Here is a 23,737-nt window from a genome sequence, read left to right as displayed (position 1 = left end):
AGTGAACGTAGACTGCTGCGGGAAACTGGGCTGCAATGCGTGCCTTTCCCGCTTACATTGCCCACACCATCATACCCCTGCCCAACAATATGGGCAGGAATCGATCTAGACCAGCAACAGCAATAGCCGTGTTAGCTACGTTTGATTGATAATGAATGAATGGAACGTTGCATTTTTAATGTTGACATGAAAGAGTGTGCGGCGCGCCAATCACTGAATGAATGAATGAAACCTTCTGCGGAATCAGAGAAAGTCTGCCCTCTTTGCGGCGCAAAGCATGTTTCAGAAATCAGCACATTTAAATAAATGCTATAGTTGTCACACAGACATGCTATTTTTATTTTTGTAATATGGAATTATTTCAGGGGAGAAAATGCTGTGAAACAATGTACGCACAGTGCGTTCAGGATTAGGACTGATATAGCATATGTTGGCCTAGACCTAATCAATTGTGTTTTAATATTTGTAGCATTCATATTAGTCTATTCTTTTCGTAGACTACTCTGCTGTTGGCCTTGATGGGGAGATATTTTTTTGCTGCCACAAAATATAGTTTAATCCAACAACATTCCTGCGTCTTCCCCTCCTACGGAGCCCATTTCAACACTGTGTCAGTGGACAGCTACAAGTTTCAGGAAACGCTCAGAAAAAAGTTATGAAGCATCGTAAGATCCATTGTAAGAATTATCGTACGAGTGTGGATCCATCGTTATCGGGAAACGGGGCCCTGACCAAGAACAGAGAAACTACTAGTATCCATTTTACAATTAAACTTTGCCACAAGCGTCCTTGTTCTTGTGTTACTGTGTGTGTGTGTGTGTGTGTGTGTTTGTTTGGGTGAGCGTGCGTGCATGCATGCACGTGTGTGTGTGTGTGTGCAAGTGCGTGTGCATGTGTGTGTGTGTGTGTGTGTGGGAGATGTTACAACAGAATGTCTTAAGGAGCACTCAGAGGTTATCTCACTGTAAAGCATCACTTGTTTAAAGTCACAGCAGCTGAATACAAAACACTGCTAATGCAATGGTCTTGTAGCGAGGACACTTGACCCGCTCGTGACCTTCTGCATTAGCACCTGCTACTGTAATGTGTGGTAATGTGTCGAACCCGGACACTGCACATCTTTTTCAAAATGGATTCTTGAATTTATTTTATAAAGCAATGGATCAACACGTGTATCCCTTCTGTGCGCTGCTTATCTGTTCTGCACAACAATGAAATGAATCAGGAATATGAGATGAGGAATCTTAATCTTTTTCCTTATATTTTTCCTTCCTTCCTTCAATACCACTGTTACAATACTTTAATTATGCTTTACAGTTTTTCACAATCCTTAAACACATTTCCTGATAGACTACCTCACTTTCCCAAAACCCTAAACACAAATCTCAAAACTCACACACAAAATGCTAAATCCTACACTTCTCTTGCAAAAGCACACTTTGCCCTCAAAACAGTGTTAACTCTTCACTAAATGGTATTTTCTTTTCAAATGACAAACACATACATCATATGAGTAGACATTTCTAACCACCCATTGGACACTGGTGTGCAGAATGGAAAACACTATAGTATGAATGGAAAACACTATATGAATGCTTCATCAGTATTATGCTGTTGCATGTTCAGTGTTACACTGTCACCTGTTGGATGTAGAATATTAACATATAATGTTTTTACATATACTCAAATAGAAAATAACACACAATAGTTTACAGTAACAACAAATACTGTATTTGTACCCAAAATGTGCACTGTGTGCAATGTCTACTGTAAATCACAGCAAACAGGATGAAAACGGGATGATATGAAAGAGATAATAGAAAATAGGCAATACTGTAAACAAAACATCTGAATGAATGATCGAATGAATGCATTTTTATTGGTCGTAACCAAAGGGTAGGGGCAGAAGCTTCAGCTTATATCAAGCCCCCCCTTCTCACATTTTTAAGAGTAACAAACAAATGTCATACATACAGTGTGTTTGCATATACATGCATACACTTACCTATATAAATACATACATACATACATACATGCCTACACACACCCATAAGGGTCAATCCTTATATCCAGTACATTTCCACCATAAGATGGATAAAATCCTAAATAATGATGATAACCATAATGAGAATAACAATGTTTATCATCATCACCATTATCAACATTCTCATAGAGTGATACTACTCAATGTCTGTACTTTAGTGTCATGTCTTTCTTCTGTGACCCTTCTATAGCAAATTGCAGATTGCTAATTGCACAACAGCCTTTGGAGTTTAGAAATGTGATTGGCAGTGTGTTCTGTGTGAACACCAATAGAGGGAATTCACGAAGAGTGTGCAAGATATAGAGAATTGTGTGCAGTGTTGTGAAAAATGTGTGGTTTGGAATGGGAATCTGAGTCTAAAGCAGAAAATGTGCTTGGAGTTCAGCAGAATTGGTTTTGCAGTTGGTACATGAGTTTCAGGTTGTGCACATTGGGCCCTATCTTGCACCCAGAGCAATTTACTTTCTACACCGATGCATGTATCGTTGCTAGTTTGCACCCGGCGCAAAGCTGATTTTCCCCCGCAGCAACCAGGCGCCACTACACATGCACCTGGAGAGGCGTGTTGGCGAAAAGCAGAGGCGTGTTCCACCACAAATGAAAATTGCGCCAATGCAATTGCGCTACTGACCGAAAAATTCCTGGTCTAAATGCACTGGCAGATAGCGCAGTTGGTGTTGCTATTTTGACGTGCCATGGCAGGTCTGAACTGCAACATACACTTACACACACGTAGGCTATACACAGCACAAACATGCAAACGATTAGCCTGATTTAAATATTATGATGTCAAAGATTGTTCATATGTGTGAAACTGCATAGAAATAGCGTGTGGATTGTGGAAACATTTTTTTCTCCATAGGACTGCATGAATGAACATGAATAAAGTATAGAAGGCTATGCCATGCGTTAAAATAATAATAATAACAATAATACATTTTAGCAAAGTATATTCCAGCCTTCCAAAACAAAATCTTGTTTCAGGGTAAATGGTTGGTTAAATGATTTGGGAAAGAACAGCTGACAGCTAAACATGTAACACATAATAACTATAATTTAAAGCCATGTAATAATTGCACTATGTGAGGTAGTTTACAACAACCAGTAAAGAAGCTGAATACAGGAGTAGAAGAACACATGTGACCTCCTTTCTTTATTGCACTTTTTTTTTGTTATGTTTTATTTGTAACGAGAAACTACAGAGGGACAATTTACATTTTTACCAGGGAAGAGTTTATATTTATGGGGGGGGGAGCGCAATTCAGCAGTGTGTATCCCAGTCTGTGTGTTTTGTGTTTAACATGCCATGCAGACTCCAGCAGCCAGATTACATTATCAGATTACCAATTCCATTATTTCCAGTGAAACTGGTAACCTTCTATCTCCCTGTCACATCACACTGACGCAGCAGAAAATATACCACCGCGTCTGTATGTCCCCCTAGCAGCCGTTTTCCATTCACTCGTTTGTCATTGTGGCTGAGCGGTGCTCGGTGGTATCTCCAAACCCACCATGAGCTGCCGGGTGAAGGCGTCAGGACTAGAACCAGCACGGCAGAAGGCAGGACCCACCACACTGCTTGGATAATCAGGTCAAGGTTTGTCTCAATGTGTTGAATAACACTCCTGGGATTCAAGGCATCTTCATTAGTATAACTCTTACGAGCAGTTACAGTCCCAACTCCTCCCCTAGCCCTCTGAAGCCAGGGGGAGGAGACCTTGAGAAGAACACAGAAAAGGGGTATCCTGGTTTAGCACATTGTTCTGATCCGCAGATATTTCTAATAATCTCACTGAGTTATGCAGATTGTTTTTGATAAAGTGGAAACTGACAACTCGTTGACCTGGATGAAGACACTGACACCCTCTTCTTGATGTTCATCTCTTGATGTCGCTGTCTCTCTCTCTCTCGCTCTCTTTCTCTCTCTATCGTCTCTCATTGTATCACTCTTCACTCTTTCACATGTAGTCATTTTGCTCTCTTCCTCTTCCTCCACCTAACGTCTGGCCCATCTCTCCCTTTCTACATCTCTCTCTTACCACCCCCCCCCCCCCCAAACAGGTCCAGGGAGACTCAGACAGGAGCAGGGGGGTCAACAGAGACTCAGACAGGAGCAGGGGGGTCAACAGAGACAGGTACAGGAGCAGGGGGGTCAACAGAGACAGGGACAGGAGCAGGGGGGTCAACAGAGAAAGGGACAGAAGCAGGGGGGTCAACAGAGACTCAGGCAGGGACAAGCCGATACGGGGTTGAGGATCCCCCTGGTGAAGTCCCACACCAGCCAGAAAGCTGAACCCTAACACGATTCAAGATGAAGTAATGTAGTGGGGTACAGTAGTGCTATGTTGATCCTAGTCCAAATAGCGACATAAAATGTGCAAAATTCGACTCAATTGCCCTCTGTAGGTTAAATGCTTGATATTTCATGAGTTGTAAATGGCTGTTTGGGAGTTACCAGATAACGTCAAATGGCTATCTGGCTACTCACACACCCAAACCTGATTGTAGCGAGTGGAGATGGCAAAAGCCTGAACAGTAATAGAGTTATTTTTCCTTGTTGGTTAGGCTAGATTCACCAAAAATGAATCCAGCAAATAAATAAATATTCAATTGTAAACAGCGGATATTATTGCAAGGCAGCTTCATTGCTCCACTGACCAAGTAAAGGAAAAGTGTTGCTTTGGGGTATTCACAGAACACAACCCATACACAAATATAAACATACACACAAACACACACACATACAAAATCACAGACACACTTGGGTTTTTTCTTTGAAGCATTGCAAATTTCTATATGAACTCTCACACATGCACACACACACCCGCAAAATGTTTTTAAAAACACATTTACAATGCTGGCAGCTGACACACACACACACACACACAGTTGTTCATCTTTTCAGACTTTGCTTAAGAATTCAACATACGTTTTACACAACACACAATGAACACAGACACACTCACACGCACGCACTCACGTATGCACACACATACACACACCAGACCCACAAGGAAAAAGCCTTTTGAGGAGGCAGCAGCTCTCTGTGAAGGAGGCTGACATTTGTAGCAGGTCGACCAGGGCTCGGTGTTCTGCTCTTCAGGACCACCCTGCCCCTGTCCTCCACCCTTCCCCTCCTCTGTCCTCCTGATGCCGGCTGTGAGGGGGCTTGGAACGGCTTGCCTCGCTGTACTGCCTGCTGAATGCACTGGATACATCCAGACTAGTGGTAGCGCATTGGAAGGGTCAAACACACGTATGACCTATACACACACACACACACATACATACATACATACATACACATACACACATTCACAATCGCACAAACACATACACCCACTAACACACATGTCTGACTTTCACTTTTTCAAAGCTCTCCATTTAGGGTTAAGAACAATTTCCATTTTTTTCATATTTGTTTAAGAAGTAAAACAATATGTCAAATCACAGATGATTTGTTAACATTGAATTTACTATTTTTTAATAGCGCTGTGTAGCTCACCTGGTAGAGCATTAATAGTCAGGTTTCAAGGTTGGGCTCTGTCTTCGAATAGTTAGTATCCAGGAGGTTACACATCACTTTCAGGTCAGAGCGCTAACCCTGAGCTGCTTAGGCTACAACCAGGGCAGTGCACTTTAAAACAATAATATCACATTCAGCTCACAATATATTTTAAAATACATGACATGGAACTCAACTGAACATGAACGATTAAGCCTTAAGAAGTAGCATGAATTATTTTTGAGGACATACAATGTAGTTTTAATGTATTAATGGTGGTTTGGTTACAAGCATTTCCTTCTTCAAAGGCTCCCTTTTTGCCAGTGCTACCCTTATCTGACTGCTCGCGGTCGGTGTGCTCGGTATAAATATGTAAGCTCCTCCGCATGGCAGAGTGAGCTGTGAGTGGACCTGGGATGCACTCGCTCCCTAGAACTGTCGGCTCGGCTGTAGCACTAAGCACTGAACTCTCTGCGGCTAAAGTAGAAGATCAGTCCTGTGAGACGAACTAAACCCACACCATGGTTTAAGGAGCAAGCCAACAGTTTAAAGGAAGAAAAAACATCTGTTTGACTCTTTTGAGGCCCTGGGTCATCCATGCACAGAGGCTCATAACTCCTTATGTGCTTGAATCATCTCGAAATGGTAATGTATAAAACTACTGCCCTATATTATCGACTGAAAATGAAAAAAGCAACTCAAGCCCTGAAAGACTAAACATTAGGGATGCACCGAAATTTCGGGCACCGAAAATTTTCGGCCGAAAATGGCCCAAAAGCGCATTTTCGGCTTTTGGCCGAAACACTTTTATCACCGAAACAACACGGCCGAAACAGGAAATTGTGATGACGCAAACAAAACCTGCGGCCAGCACACGCTTGTCTGGATAAGCGCCTTTGCGCCAACATGTCTGTGGTGTGGGCATATTTCCATATATCTGAAAAAGACTAAATGTAGTAATCTAGAGAACCAGCTACAACCTTGTTTTCATCCAAACGAGCCGTCTTTAGCGACGGCTCACTATGAGACAGCTTCTATGAGCTGTCGGCTATCAGCCGCGAGTTTAGGGACCGTCCGCAAAGTGCCGACAGCTTCTATGAGCTGTCGGCTATCATCCGCGAGCTTAGGGACTGTCTGCAAAGTGCAAAACGGAAAACGGTGTTGTTGTTTTTTCAGTGCTAAATAAATATTTTTATACTTTTAATAATTGTAATTTATTTATTATTTGAATTGCAATGCGTTGATTTTAGTGAGGTTAGTACACAGTCATAGCTATAAATGCAATGGTAGGCCTACTAATAATTGGCATAATAATTTATTTCTGTGTTTCGGTTTTCGGTTTTCGGCCTTGGTTTCCTCATTTTCGGTTTTGGCCAAGAATTTTCATTTCGGTGCATCCCTACTAAACATTACACTTTTTCAGCTTTACCGTCATAATCATCATCATCATCATCACCACCCTCTCCTAATGTAAGCCTTGTCCTTGAGGGAGGGGGGGGGGGGGGTGGGGGGTTTAAGGCAGAATCCCATTAGTAGATAGCCTTGTCTGTTGGCAGATTGTAGCGTCCTATTGGCAGAGAGAGACGTCCAGATGCCTCAGGGCCCCGGGGCCGTGTGTCAGCTGCCAATGACATTGATCCTAAATTATGCAATCTGGAGACGACACTATCCTCCTGTCCTCCTGTTGTCATATGATCATCCTGCCATCCTCCCCTCCAATCATCCTTCTCCCATGCTCCCTCTCTATATCTCTCCATCTCTCTCTCTCACTTTATCTCCCTCTCTATCTTTTCTCTCTTTTTTGCTCACTCTCACTCTCACTCTCTCCCACTCTTTCTCTCTCTGTCCCTTCCTCTCTCTCTATTGTTATATCTAGCTTTTCACCGTGCTCCTCTCCTCCATTTAACTATCACTCCCCCTCCTCTTCCTCCACTGTCCTCCTCTCTCTCACTCTTCCTCTCTCCCCCCTCTCACAGTAGTCTCTCTCTCAATGCTGCACTTTCTTTCAAGTTTCCTTCCTCCCTACCTTCCTCTCTTCCTCGCCCCTTCAGTCCTCCCCACCCTCAATTTGTTTAAGTGGCAGATTCACCCAGCCCCCTCCCTCCCTCCTGTCGTCCCTCCCTCACTCCCTTTATCCTCTCCCCATTTCCATCTACTCCTCCCTTAATCACTGTTAGTACCAGCCCCCCCATTGTGTGTGTGTTTGTGTGAGAGTGTATTGTGTGTGTGTGTGTGTGTGTGTGTGTGTGTGTGTGTGTGTGTGTGTGTGTGTGTGTGTGTGTGTACATTGTGTGTGGGAGTGTGCGTGTGTCTGTGTGTGTGAGCGTGAACCTCAGTATGAACACATTTAGACTGACACACTTCCCGCGTGCCCTCAGGCCAAACATATTGTGGACGGCAGCTCTTCTGCTGGTCCGACTCAGAGGAAACAACCGGTCTGCTCCGGTCTCATCCCGTCCAACGCCAATCTGGTTTGAGCTCCAGGCTTCAAATGAATAGCAGCTCCTATTTTTAGTTTTTAGAGACCGGTATAGTATTGTGAGACCGGTAACGGAGTTGCATGGTTGTTTCTGAATCGTGTCTTCTTGTGTTTGAGTTCTTGAGTTTTAAACGTTGAGCCAGGGCGAGGAGAGTGCGTGAGCATTGTCCTGCTCTAGAGCGTGAATGTGGTGAACTATGTGGGATGAATAGAGGTGAACATTAGTATGGAAGGTAAAAAAAAAGACTAAGTTACTTTCAGGAACAATTTACAGTATATTTGAATTGATTATTGTTGGGAGTAATGGTGTTCAATTGAATTTATTGTTTGATTGTACATCTTCTGTCTTAGTTTCCTCATCGTCCTCATCGCCATCTGCTTAGGCCTAAAAAAAAAAAAAGTTTGGTTCCTGTTGGTTGTCAGTTGAGGTCATGGGTAGGTAGGGAATTTATTTTATTTTATTATTTTATTTTTCCAGTGGCAGCGAGTGATAGGTAATGGATACTCCCAGCATGTTACACACACGCACACACATTTTTATATGAACAAAATATGTAGTCAATACGAATGCTTCAATTAAAATGTGCTGATTTTAAATGTGTGTACTTTTTTCTACTCCTAAAAACTAGTTCTGGACCATTGGCATTGAAGACATCTCAAGCAATAATTCATAAATAACTTTAATAGTATCAACTCTTACAATACTCTGTACAATGTATGTGTACAAACCTACAAAACGTTGAACAAACGTTAAACAAGGTAGGCATTCCATGCAGCCGACTACTGCCCGTGCATGTTGGGAAGTAAACAGCCCAGACTCTTTCTGCTGCTTCTCTAGTGCGTCCGACAAGAAGAAGTTAACACACGCAGCTTGTTTGTGTTTGTGGGACTGTTGGGCAGAAGGTCAATGGGCGTCATCTGTGTCTTTGCCCATAACCTCAGTTAGAGTCAGGTAATGGTCACCTATTTCAATACAAGCACAACACAAACATGTATTAAAGTATTTTGCTTTAAGCTGTGGGCGTCATATGAATATGTGAACAGGTGTAATATTAGGCTAAAGCATGTTAAAAGTGGATAATCCACAAAAATATTCTTACCTTACAATGTATTGAATGTTAAAGTAAAATTCTTACCAGAAGCATCAGGCATTGGGTCAGGAAGCCAGATCATCCTTTCAGACGGGAGGGCTGGTACGGAACAGCATTCAGTGTCATCACATTTGCGTATCTGCGGAAAGAAAGAAAGACTTATTTAGCATCTTTCATACATGGAATGCAGCTCAACGTCCTTTACAGTCAATATATAATAAAATTATCATTACGCGTGATACATAAAAACATAAAAACACAGGGAAAATAAGATAATTACCTGAAACAGATACTGGCGTTGCCGGCAGTGTTTCTGCACCCACTCAGTGAATGCTGGATCCTTGTCTGCTTGTTGCTTGGTCACTGTTGCAGGACTGATGGAAGGGAAGAGTGTGGTGATAACCTGCATGACCGAATCTTCATCTGCATCTGTGACTGCATCTATGATCGTCATTGGCTCTCTCTTCAACTTCAGCCGACTGTAGCGTCCTGACACTGTGTCCAGCACTGGCGCAACTGAAGTGCTCCAAGCCTCAGCAAGCTGTGGGTTTTTCTCGCCCGCTTTGCGGATCTCTGCCATTGAACTGCACCTCTTCAGCAGGTGTTCCATGTCCTCTGCTGTCTTGTCTCTCTCCAATGCACAGTTCTGCAGGCCGATGTTGAGTATAGCCATCACTCTCTCAACTGGATTCTGCCAGCTCTGGCCTGGAGCTGCTCTGCAGGCAATGAGCATGTCCAGTCCTAGCATCTTAAATATTGTGATCAGACTGAGCTGAACTTTGACCAGTAGGGTGCGATGTTCTGTTCCACCGTCACTGTACTTGACATGGATTGGTTTCCATTCAGAAGGATCTTCCTGTGCGAGCCTAACTGTTGCTGCTGCATTTCTGTATGCTGTAGACTTTTGGAAGACGGAGTCCTGCACCATGATCTTTACCTTGCCTTGGCTGACAAGGGACATTGGGTTGCATGTATACTGTGGATGTGATTGATCCCTTGCTCGTCATATCATGGTCCAGTGCTGCCAGTTGGCTGTTTGAAGGCACAATTGAGTGTCGACCTCGAACACCAGTGGACACAGGCTCCCCTGGTTCTCCAACCGGGATCTTGGCCTTATCGTCCATGAATAAGACACATATTTCCGAACGCAGCTGATACATGCGTAGACGCAATAACTTGAAGAGTGCAGCACAGAAGTGTGCATCAGGGTGAGATGCTCTGAGCTGTCTTCGCTGGATCTTGTACTTGAGTTCAAAGCGTGAAGTGAAATTCAAGGCACTCTGGGTGTAAGGATTCTTTGGTGCAAATTGCAATCTCACAAGGGCTTTGCTGGGCACCCTGGTTCCTTCAGGGCATTTGGACTTCAGCTGTTCAATGAGATCCTCTAGCGACAACCACTGTGACAGGTGGGCAGTGCCATGTCTCCTTTCATCTGCTGCAGTGACTTCATTGACTGCTTCTTCCATCTTCGAGAAGAATTCCTAAAAGTTGTCACCAGGACGACCACTGTTGAGGGTGAGCAAGTCGACAATAATGCCAGGCTCTCCCTGGAGAGCCACTTGGATGCGCTGGTTCATGAGAGGATTTGATGGGGCTGAAGAATCATGGGAGATTTCCTGATAGATCAATGCTTGGTGTCACCCTAGCCACGTTCGCTACCTTCCTCTTGAAATCTTTCTTCATGTACCTGGTGTGGTACTGTGGGAGAAATGGCTGCAGAGAACTGACAACTCGAGTGGTCTGGGTCAGCTGCTCATCCTGAGTTCTGTTCCTTTCCACTTTCCACAGAAAGGTGATGCCAGTCTTGCTGCCCCCAGGTTGGTATTTCAGCACATTGACAGGTACAGACAGCTGGATTCTGTTGATGAAGTCAAATCTGTGCCATGAACTTGCAAACGGTTCCTCCAGGTGTAGTGTCATCCAGGAGCACAGGAGTTAGAGTATCTGTTTGACACATAACATTGTCCAGCAACAGGTACTTTGCAGCCACCTCAGGGGTGTTTTTGTGGTGTGTCACGGCAATGTTCTCAGATAAAACTCTGACAGGTTGACTTGAGTTATGATTTGCAAATGTAGTATCCCTCTTCCTCTTCAGGTACTCAACATAGTTGCGAAGGCAGGTGGCAAGACTTAAAATGTCCTCCTTCAGTGTTCTCCAAGCAGCAGTTGAGGACATGTATGGTTGGTCACACAAAGACAACAGGGCTTGGGAGTGACTGTCCAGAAAGACACATGGGTTGCTCCTTCATTTTCTTTCTCTTCACTTCATTGTATCCTTCAAAGCTCCAGCATGATGGAACAGGAATCACATCTCTCTCTTGCAAAGACGCATCAGGTATCACAGTGTGCTGGTTTGTGATGTACCAAAGGCAATTTGTTAGCGTCTGAAAATAAAAAAAACCATGATAACATATAACTCTTTTATACATTTTTATACAAAATTTTAAAATGTATATAAATTTTATGCAAATGTCGACAATGTCGCCCCCCCCCCCCCCCCCCACCAACAATCGCATTCCCCCCCATTCAATTCAATATGGACCCCCCCACTATAAAGCCCTAACCCTCTTGCCACCCCTTGAAAAAAAGTCTGGCTCCGCCACTGCGGACTCGCCATCTCTGCTGCTTAGTTTGGTGTGTGTGTGGTGCGCGTGGCATGACTTGTGTGTAAAAACACTGGCTCCGATTGGCTACCGTGAAACATGACTGCCTTGAATCAATCGCTTATGTCGTTGTTAACATACCCACCACCCTCTCCTCACTCCAGTTTGTGAATGGAGCCAGGGGTGCGTTCGGATTACGCAGTTTATTCAATCAATTCATAGTAACGCACCGCATTTAACGTTCAGTAACGATAACGGCGTTGTAACGACGGAAACAGTAATTAGTTAGATTACCCTGTTACTGAAAAAATAACAGCGTTGCTTTTTGTAAACAAAACAAAGCAACAAGAAAAAAGTTTTCGCTTCTGTGGCTATAGTGGGAGCAATTCCGAAGCGCTCAGAGTCAGGGTAGATCTACAGTGATCATTTCTTCAAATGTAATAATAGCCTACAATAATTCAAATATTATAGTTCACTTACTGTCAGCAAAAGTGAGCCTTGGGTTGTGCTCTCTAGAAGAGAAAAGCCCACTTCCCTGGTCCGCAGATTCTTCAGAATGTCATCTTTCAGCTCGTCTTTTTTGGTCTGTACAACTTTCGGTGGGGGCAAATGAGTATGTTGCTGTGCTCAAAACAGCATATCGAAGGCGGACGGGTTCGTGGTACTCGTGGAGGACACAGATATTTGCTCTGGGGCGCACTTCAGTGCTAAATATTTGAATTGAAATAAAGCTACGATGCTACTGACAGGTGAAGTCGACACCACATCGCTGGCGATGTCAGTCCACCTGTCAGCTCGGTCCACTTTGCCGGCTGCTGACACAAATGAACAAGCGCACTGCTTGACTTCTCCAAGGACATTTTCGAAAGATTTCTCACCCAATCTTACAATTTTGTTTGTCACGCTGTTGCATGGGCAAACAATGGAGACAACGCATACGTCCATCTTTCTCCCGCAACCATAACAAGCGCTACCGATATCCAGTCGTCTGCATGCAGATCCCACGTGAAGCTGTTGGTTTCATTTAAAAACGAGAGAATGCGCTCATCCTTGTACAGGATGAAGAGATGTACAAAAACGTAATTATAATTTGCGTCAAAAAATGTATTTGTGTTTTTTTTTTTTTGTTGTTGTTTTTTCTTCCCCAAGCTCATAAAATAATTTAGGTCGCACATAAATTGACAGGGTCGGTCAGAAACCGGAACCAAACAAAAACATTTTTTAGGCCTTATCCATGGTCAGATCGCAGGGGCAGCAGCTCAAGCAGGGGGCCACAGACTTCCCTTTCCCAGGCCACATTGATCAGCTCTGACGGGGGGATCCCGAGGCGTTCCCAGGCCAGTGTTCAGATATAATCTCCACCTAAGCCTGGGTCTTCCCCAAGGTCTCCTCCCCACTGGTCATGCCTGGAACACCTCCCAAGGGAGGCGTCCAGTGGGTATCCTTACCACATGCCCAAACCACCTCAACTGACTCCTTTCTAAGCAGAGGAGCAGCGGCTCTAATCCGAGTTCCTCATGGATGACTGAACTTCTCACCCTATCCCTAAGGGCAAAGCCAGCCACCCTCCTGAGAAAACTAATCTCGGCCGCTTGTACCCTCAATCTCGTCCTTTCGGTCATCACCCATCCCTCATGACCAAAGGTGAGGATAGGAACTAAGATCGACCGGTAGATCGAGAGCTTTGCCTTGCGGCTCAGCTCTCTTTTCGTCGGTAAAGCAAACGCAATACCGCCCCCACTAGGGATGTCACGAGAACCGATACTTCGGTACCAAGTCGATACCAAAATTCAAAAAACGTGACGGTACTCGTTTTTCTTAGTACCGTAGGTACCGTAGGTACCGAGGATGCAATTCCTCCGGACGTCACGTGGGCAGCATATACACCTACACGGGAACATGGAAGACGGCAACTGCAGCTGCAGCGAGTGCGACGGCTCCGCCTCGACTCGTCGATAAAAAGAATAACAAGGGTCGTGTCTGGAAGACCCGCGCTGGTACCATGTACACTTATGAGCACCCTTATGTTCGAACATGGTGTTCATTATGGACAAGCCATGACTAGCACAGAAGTCCAGTAACAAACGACCGCTCAGGTTTAGATCAGGGAGGCTATTCCTCCCAATTGTTTCCCACGTGGGCGTTGAAGTCTCCCAGCAGAACTACGAAGTCCCCTACTGGAGCCCCATACAGGACTCCATTCAGGGTCTCCAAGATGGCAGAGTACTCTGATTTGCTGTTGGGTGCATACACACAAACAACTGTCAGAGTTTTCCCCCCCCACCACCCTTAGGCGTAGGGAGGCGACCCTCTCGTCCACCGGGATAAACTCCAACACTGCGGCACTCAGCCGGTAATTTATTGGTATCCCCACACCTGCCCGGCGCCTCACACCCCTGGCAACTCCAGAGAAGAATAGAGTCCAACCTCTATCCAGGACTATGGTACCAGAGCTGAGACAGTGCATAGAGGTAAGCCCCACCAGATCTAATTGGTAGCGCTCCACCTCCCTTACAAGCTCCAGTTCCTTTCCCCACAGTGAGGTGACGTTCCACGTCCCCAGAGCCAGCTTCTGCCGCTCGGGTCTGGTCACCCGGTGCACCCGACCCCAGCGGGTCTTCCTGCAGGTGGTGGGCCCACAGGACGAAGAGGGGGGGGGGGTGCCACGTTGCTTGTTCGGGCTGTGCCTGGCCGGGCTCCGTGGCAAACCTGGCCACCAGGCGCTCGCCGCTGTCTTCGTTTATTTATTTTAAATCAAATATATAAACAAATATAACTTGTTTGTTCGTGGGCTTGCTGATAACAAAAGCATGTTACTTTACTGGGCCACATGACCCCTTATCTCTACACTGATTGGTCGATGTCCACAAACAACAGAAGGGACAGATATGATGTCATCCACCAACCTGTTCTCTGGCCCTCTTCAGGGCCCTGTCCCCTCCTACTCCACTGGTAGGCTAATCCTGGTGGAGAGCGACATGCTATCATGTTAACACGGGCCTGCCAGCCAACTCACCACATGGCGGAATATTCTCTAGCAGTGCTGTGCCAGAAGGTCTGCTTCTCTGCCTCTCACATGCTTTGACCTCTTTACCCTGCACTTACAACGCCCCCCCCCATACACACGCACACACACACATACATACACACACACACACACACACACCCCCCCACCACACTCCCGGAGGCCCCTGAGTGTTGAGCGACTGTGGCACTAAAGAGGTGAATTTGGGTCGCTTCCCCAAAGCCTCGTCCTCTGCTGGACTGTGAAATGGACCCGGCAGAGTGTCTGCGGTCCAACCACTCGTTTGTGTTTGCCTGGAGATCAGTGGTCTTGCATATGTGTGTGTGTGTGTGCGTGTGTATGTATGTGTGTGTGTGTGTGTGCATGTATGTATGTGTGTGTGTGAGGATGTGCATGCGTGTAAATGGAGTACTTCATTGGCCAGCAGTGGGAGCTACACATCCCAACATCAACAGGATTCCATGAATTTGAAAACAACAATGAATCAGTGTCTGTGTGTACCTATGTGGTAGTATTCACTCATGTACATTCATGTATATATGTAATTTGGAGGTTGAGGCAACGTTGAGCCATTACCTCAGCTGAAGTTGATTTTGCTAATCATACCTCTAACTATGTATGCCACCCAAGGAAACAGTGCTGTGCTGTGCAGCGCGATAGTGACACTCACAGTGTCTCCCCGGCTCTTTAATTAGCGTGGGGAAGACAGCATTGTTTCCTACCCTGTCAAAGAATGTGCGCTCAAAAGTTCATTAGATTAGAAACCATGATAACCCCCCCCCCCCCACAGCGTAATTGGTCTTCCATCGTATTTATTTAAAGCCCCACTCACACACACACAGACACCTGTGGTGCATTATGGGTCAATGGCGTGCGACTTTAATAAAAGCTTATCCTCTGTGATCCAAGTCACAAGCCTGAGACTATTGTTTCCTATGTGTGTGTGTGTGTGTGTGTCTGTGTTTTTGTGTGTAAGTCACAGATTTTTGTGAGAGTGGAGCGCAATTAAGGTGACATTTTAGAGCGTTACTTGAATGAGTACTTGAAGGAACATTTTCAGGTACAAAAGTGTTGGTAATCACGCAAATGGTTTGCAGGCAGATAAGGACTGAATGAGTCTGAACGCAGTTTACTAGAAAGTTAAAGGCTGCCAAGACATTTTCTTTCATTAAAGCCCTTTCACCTTTTAAGACCTCGGTTTACTACGTATCAAAGGAAACTAAATCTTCATTCAAAGCTTACATAAGGTTTGTTCTTGGACAAGAATGAATGCTTAGATAATAGGCCCAAAGGAGATAGACATACCGATGTACCATGGATGAGGGCGGGTTGCTCAAAGTCACAGTGATATTTCGAAGACAATGTAGAAAGACAGTAAAATAAGTTTTCTGACAACAAAAAACAGTATTCTGACCTGTCTACTAGGTGGCGATTTTACAATTTAACAATCCCCAAAAGTCTGTCACCTAACTTGGGCACACTTGAATCACTATCAAACTGCTTCTATGGAATGACCTGAATTACATTCTCTGACTAACTGTGATTGTGTCATTCCTCCTCTTTACCTTTACCTCTCCTGCTGCTCTTCACTGCGCCGTCCTAATAGGCACAAAATGGCCCCCAAACATATATATTCAAAAATTATAAATAGTAAATAAACAGCACATCACTTCATTCTACACATGCACTTATTGTCCCCTCCACCCCAGAACCTTAACAGCATTCAGAAGGTTCCAGAGAGGGGTACCGTATCCCTGTGAGGCCTGCCACATGAGGTAGCTACTCTCTGTCTCCTTAAGAGTACTTTTGCTTTCTGAAGCCTGCGTTGTGCGCTATCTCTCATGGGAGGGCCGCGCAGCATAAAACTGCGTAATGAAACCCTCTGATTCGTCCGTCACACGCAGCTCGCTGAAATTTGATCCGTCTTGATGGAATATAATGCACCACCGTGGGAGCTGTTTCCCTCCAAAATTGCAAATCTGCACTCAGGAGTGTGAATTATTGCATTTGTGTGTGGGTGGGTGTGTGTGTGTGTGTGTGGGGGGGGGGGGGGTAGGTGGGCTGGTGTGTGCGTGTGTTTGTTTATTGTGAAAATGTCGGAATGGAGGGAGAGAGATGATTTAAAATTTAGAGAGAGAGAGAGAGAGAGAGAGAGAGAGAGATGGTAAAAAAGTGATCGAGAACGATGTGCAGTTGAGGTGTCAGAAGGTAGGGGATAGTCGCAACCCGCTTTGAATATTTGGGACAACATGGAAACAACTTTGCCCGAGAAAGACAAGAAAGAGAGAAGGGAGAGAGAGAGAGAGAGAGAGAGAGAGAGAGAGAGAGAGAGAGAGAGAGAGAGAGAGAGAGAGAGAGAGAGAGAGAGAGAGAGAGAGAGAGAGAGAGAGAGAGAGAGGGGGGGGGGGGGGTGATGGTGAGAGAGAAAGGAGAGAGAGTGATGGTGAGAGAGAGAGAGAGTGGTGGTGAGAGAGATAATGAAGGGAGAGAGTGAGAAAGAGAGAGAGAGAGGGGGGGGAGTGATGGTGAGAGAGAAGGGAGAGAGAGAGTGATGGTGAGAGAGAAGGGAGAGAGAGAGAGTGATGGTGAGAGAGAAGGGAGAGAGAGAGTGATGGTGAGAGAGAAGGGAGAGAGAGAGAGTGATGGTGAGAGAGAGAGAGAGAGAGAGCGTGTGACAACTTCCTGGTAACGAAAAGAGAGGAGGAGGCAGACTGAACGATCAGGAGGGGGATTGTTCCTGGGTTGTTTGGAGTTTTATTGTGTCTCTGTAATGGCCGCTGCTGCCCTCTGCTCTCCGTCGCATCGGGAGAAACACACTGAACATCCCTCCATCATGTTCGACAGAGAGAAACGGACAGTGTGTGTGTGTGTGTGTCTGCCTGTAGAGGCAAAGAGGGAGAGAGACAGAGAGAGGGGAGGGGAGATAGTAAGGGAATGAGATGTTGGGAAAGAGGCAGGAAGAGAGGGAGGAAGAGAGATGGAGAGAGGGAGAGTTTTGAGTTTTAAAACAACTATTTATTTACATATTTTTACAAAAGCAAAACACAGACACACACAACACAAAAAAATAAATAAAACAAAACAAGAAAAAACTGAAGAAAACAAAACAAAAGAAACAACACAAAACTTAAAACAACCTAAAGCAACACATCTGTAAAGGTAATGTCTAGGTCTTTCAAAGAGAAAAGGATGCCTTCACTGTACCAAACACCCTTAAACGTGTCCACATCCTCCATCTTTGCATAATAGTTATACTCAAACTGTAGGCGGGCGCTAACGAGACACTTGAAAATTGACACACATCTATATTTTCCCTCCTGCTTAAATAAATGGCTATCTTGGCTTGACCAAAAAGAAAGTTCAGGAGCTTGCCTCTTCTAGCTTCTAGCTTCTTCTTTTTGTTTTTCCTACAGGAAAAACCAAATATGAACAACTGCTTACTAAACTGTTCTTTGAACAAAAACAAAATTGATCTCAGGTTTTGAAACAGGGGAATCAGTTGTGAGCAGTCAACAAAACAGTGAAAAATGTTTTCCCTCAGGTTACAGACAGATACTTATCTGACACACCAGGGTTCAGAATAGAAACAAAAGCATTCACTGCTATAATTCCATGCAAAACACGCCAATGCAGGTCCCCAATAGTTTTTGTGGCTGGTGCCTTATACAGAGTGCTCCACGCTGGTCTGACTTCAGCCTTTGCTTTGAAATGGTCCCTCCAGGTTGTGTCAGTCTTGCCTTTAAGCTTCTCCTTGTTTAAGGCTTTCACACATCCCATGTAAAGGGACTTTCCGCTTGCAGAGTCCAGGGACATCCACTCCTGCCTGTCCAGCAGAGGACCCAATGCCTCACAGTCCTTCCGAAAAGGCCGGATAACCATCTTAGGAAAAGGGTGACTATGCTCAGGTGTTAAGTCTCCTTTAAACCATCCAGTCAGAAGAGCTCTGTCTTCTGAGGACAAGGCCTTCTTAAACCCGTCCAGTCTTAGTCCCACCACACGTGTGGATCGGACTGTTACCCTCTTCTCCTTAAATAATCCAGTCATGCTTTGGCACCTCCTCCCACGCAGCCCTTAGACGGGACCCCTTCAGAATGGGCTCTCTTAGCAGCCAGTACAAAGAAGAAGTGGTTCCTATGCAACCAGCCTCCATCACACTCTATGTTTTCAAAACACTTGAATAAAAAGGTGGTAATACATTTAGATTGAAACAAGAACAGTCCAGTGAAAACAAAGTTTTTCCAAAACCTAAACCTCCAACCCGACCAAAAGTAACTGCTACTTGTCTCCATGGCAGATTTTGTGGTCCTCACAGAAAGCTTTGTAAAAACTGTAACCTGAAGGCTGCTTTCCTGCTTGCTAGATTTACTAGGCCCTGTCCTCCCTCTTCTTTGGGTAAAAACCAAACACTTTGTAGGATCCAGTGGAGTTTGTCCCAAAAAAATAATAATACTCTGCATTTTCCCCAAAAGACCTGCAGGAGGCTCCAACACTACTAGACGGTGCCACAGAGAAAAGGCAACCAGATTGTTAATAATAATGGCTCTGCCTCTGTACGACATCCTGGGCAAGAGCCAGCGCCACCTCCCCAGCCTGCCCTCCATCTTCTCTACCATCCACCTTCCAGTTCTTTTTCTCTGCAGAGTCATCACCTAGGTGCACTCCCAGATACCTGATGCTATGTCTTTCCCAAAAAATCCAATCAGGTAACTTAGGTACCCTCCCATGCCAATTTCCACTTAAAATAGCACTGCTTTTAGCCCAGTTCACCTTAGAAGAAGACATTTTTTTCAAAAGACTCTGTAATCTTCATTAATTTTTCCACATCACTATCATTATTCACAGCCACAATAATATCATCAGTATATGCCGACAGATGCAACGGTACGCAATCTACAGACAGTTTTACCCCACTCAAAGTTTTCCTTATTTTTGACAACATGGGTTCTATATCTAAGGAGTACAACATGCCTGACAATGCACATCCCTGGCGAATACCTCTCTTGATAGCAAAAGATGCAGTTAAGCCACCATTTATTTTAAGCACGCTTTCAATCTGATTATAGAGGACTTTAATATTGTTGGTAAAACCAGGAGAGAAACCAAAAGCACCTAATGTTTTCCAAAGGTACTGATGTTCCACTCGATCAAAAGCTTTCTCTTGATCAAGGGAAATCAGACCAAAGTTCAAACCTAAGGTTTTGGAGAGCTGTAGATAGTCTCTTATTAGGGAAATATTGTCTTTTAGCGACCTGCCAGGGACGCAGTATGATTGGTCGATATGAATTACATTTCCAATTACTTTTCTCAGACGGTTTGCTAGAGCTTTTGATAAGATCTTATAATCAGCACATAGTAGACTGACCGGCCTCCAGTTCTTAATTTCTGACAGGTCTCCCTTTTTAGGTAACAGGGTGAGGACTGCTCTACGACAGCTTAGAGGAAGCTTCCCTGCAGACAAGCTGTGATTTATGACTTCTAGCAAGTCCACCCCGATCGTGGACCAAAAACACTTATAGAAATCCACAGGGAGACCATCAATTCCTGGGGCTTTCCCATTAGCTGTGCTCATAAGCACCCCCTGCAATTCATGCAGAGACAGTGGTTGCTCTAAGTTGGCATTATTACCTTCTGACAACTGAGGGAGCTGGGCAAAAAAACCCTCTCCTCTCTGGTCATAATCAGTGTACTCACTGTTGTCGAGCACTGTGTAAAAATCCACAGCCCTCTTCCTTATATCGTCTGACTCGGTGAGCTCTTTGCCATCAGCTGATCGAATACAATGAATTAATCTGTTTTAACCATTCTTTTTTTCAAAATTAAAGAAAAATTTTGAAGGAGCATCCATTTCTACAAGGTTTCTAAATCTAGATCGGACCAATGCACCATGGGCTGCCGAAACAGATTTTTTTTTTTTTGAAAGCCTTAATATGTGATTGGTCTCCAGTAGAATTACTCAAATCCTCGAGCTCCACAATACTGGTCTCTAGATTTCTAATAGATTGAGCCGCTTCTCTAGTCACATTTAAGTTGTACTGTACACAAAACTGCTGAACCTGTACTTTTCCTAAGTCCCACCATTGCTGGAGGGATGAATACTCATGTTTTTTACACCTCCATTCTTCCCAAAGAAAGATTACACATTTCTTAAAAGTACAATCATTCAAAAGTGCAATATTGAAGTGCCAATAGGCAATTTAGGTTTAACCCTGTTTATAAAAACAGTTCCCACCAATAAAAAATGATCAGAAAATCCTACTGGACTCAAAAAACATGTTTTAAAAATCTGAAAATGATGATCATAACAATAAAAACGATCTAATCTAGCCAGAGTGATATAGTTGTCTCTGGCATGAGACCATGAATATTGCCTGCAGTTTTCATGTTTAGATCTCCACACATTACTTAGCTCATAAATCGCAATAATCCTTTTTAAAAACCTCCTAGACTGTCAATTTGGCTCCAAATGATTTCAATCTAAATCATCCACAGTACAATTAAAATCACCCCCTAGGATTAGGAAATCAGTTTCAGCACAGCCTGAAAGAGTGTCTGCTAATTTATCTAAAAAACAACATCTTTCTTGTGGGTTAACAGGGGTATAGACATTTATCAATATTAAAGTGCTTTTTTCGTATCGTGCAGTGACTTTAAGAAGCCTTTCCTCAACAATTTCTTCACAGTCAAATGATACTGGCAAAAAGTTTTTCCAAAGAGAATTGCCACTCCAGCACTCACGTTGCTATTGTGACTAAAAACGATATTGCCATCCCATTCCCACTCAACTTCAATGTCAGCAGTAGTGTGTTTCTTGTAAAAAAGAAATGTATATGCCTTTTATTTAAGTTAAAAAAAACAAAGCTATTTTTTTTAGCATCCCTTGCTCCATTTAAATTTAGAGATGAGATTCTAAAACTAGCCATAAGTGCAAAAAGAGTAATGAAAAAATAATGTAACTCCTTATTCTTAGTCATTACGAGTCTATAAACTTCTGTGTCCATAAGGCCATCAGTGCCTCTGTGTCTGATTAACCATTTAGCTGATTCGACAAATAAAGAGCGGTTTGGGAAGTCCTCCCCTACATTGACAGCCAGTCGTCCTTTCATATTCTCAAGGAAACTACAAATTTGCTCCAGACTATAACCATTGGCTTTCTGACCATCAGCTAAAGATGAATCAGATGACTCTGGTTCACTTTCTGTGTCAGAGCCTCCATCTGTCCCACTAACCTGCACTAGCTTTCTTTTGGACCTTATCCCTTTTGATTGTGATTTTGTTTTTCTCTTTGTCCTTGGCACTTTGAACACATTTTCATCATTTCTTATTTTTGTCTCCTCATCAGTTGTTAAAACATCAATGTTCATTCCTTCTTCATCCCCTTCCTCAACACTAGTCTGCGTGGGTTCACTTAAGACTATAGTAGAAGTAGAAGGCTGCCCTCCCTCCTGCTGAGAGTCTGTATCCGGCTGCTTGGCTGCAGCCTCCCCTGACCCCCCCTCACTGCCTGCCTGCTCCCCTGTTTCGGCAGCCACTACCTCTGCCACTATTCCGGCCTCCCTTCTTCTACATCTACAACCTGTAGCTCTGCCACTACATCCTGCCTCTTTTCTGGGCAGCCCCTCGCCAAGTGCCCCTCTTGCCCACAGCCAAAACACTTCATTGATTCAGTAGTTGCAAAGATGGTGTAGTCAAACCCATCAACTCTAAATTTCATCACCACTTTCATTCATTATATTCATTTTTCAGGATCATGTAAACCTGCCTTCTGAAACTCACTAAATGCTTTACACGAGCTGACTTACAGCCAGAGGAAAGAAATTTCATAGCTGACACAATTTGCCGACGGGAGAACTCCCTTTCCAAAGCCTCATTACTGATAAATGGTGCCAGATTTGATAGAATTACTTTCTTTGCAGGATTAACCAGCGGGAAAACACCAACATGCGTATTTCTTAACACAATTCCCCGCTCCACCACAGTGTTTACTTTGTCCAGTGTGTCTTGTTATGTTGTTTTTAATCCAGGAAAGGCCGCCGAGATAGGATCGCTTTTAACTCGCTTTATTTGGTAAAGGTTTTGGTCTATTGTCTATCGTCTATGAAACAAAAGGAGAGGAATGGTATATAACACGAGCGGAGCGTCTCTAAGATTTATATATACGATACACCACCCAAGAGATTCTGCCTTCTAAAAGTTCAAGTCGTGCTTATATATCGAGGTAAAAGTAGGCTTCTTCTACAACGTTTAAACCTGCTCACTTCATCTGTGTGCTCATTGCTGCCCCCCCCCCCCGACCATGCTCAAATGTTGCAGCCCTACCGCATGTGCTCGGTGCTGCCCCCTTGTGGTTATGGGAGAATATTACCTCTTAACTATTAAATGTGCTCGGTGCTGCTCCCTGTGGCTATGTGAAAATATTACGGCTGAAATATATTACAGTCTACAAAAATAACGACCGTGCTGTTCATCCTGGATGCAGCTTTCATACTGTCATATCCCACCAGTTCACCCACTGCCACACAGCACTCCTCTACGGAGTATTCCGCTCCGACAGGGACTTTAAGCCTGTGTCGGCGGGTGAGGTTTTTGAAAGCCCCGTTGCCATTGTTACTGACGCCGGCGGGCGGGTAAAGATGCGATCAGCCCCCCCCCCCCCGCCCGCACGTGAAACTCTGGTGATGCTTAAGAAAACGTGAGGGAAAGGGACAGTGTAAAAATTATGTGAAACACAGTGTATATTTACAGATACCTTGCTTAGGGAAAAGAACATCCACTCCAACACGCTCCACACACTCGCTCAGCAAACACGCATGCGCACGAGAAGCGCGAGAGTGAGAGGGGGGGGGGAGGTGAAATGGAGGGAGAGATATATAGAGAGGGAGGGAGGAAGATAGGGACAGAGAGAAATTGAGAGGGGGAGAGAGAAAGAGAATGAGAGTGAGGTAGACATAGAGAGGGATAGAGACAGAGCTGCTGTGTTACAAACTAAACTG

The 23,737-nt window shown here is 44.3% G+C and overlaps 1 protein-coding gene across 2 annotated transcripts in view; it reads right to left on the bottom strand.

The window, feature by feature from the left end:
• Positions 1 to 23,737, bottom strand: part of LOC311366589 (glutamate receptor ionotropic, delta-1-like) — a gene marked incomplete at both ends in the record, with an annotated part of 424,970 nt that overhangs the window by 230,380 nt on the left and 170,853 nt on the right. The window lies entirely within an intron of this gene.

This window comes from Micromesistius poutassou (genome assembly GCF_964030765.1).
Source record: "Micromesistius poutassou genome assembly, chromosome: 21".
NCBI lineage: Eukaryota > Metazoa > Chordata > Actinopteri > Gadiformes > Gadidae > Micromesistius > Micromesistius poutassou.
This window is presented reverse-complemented; position numbering and strand designations above follow the sequence as displayed.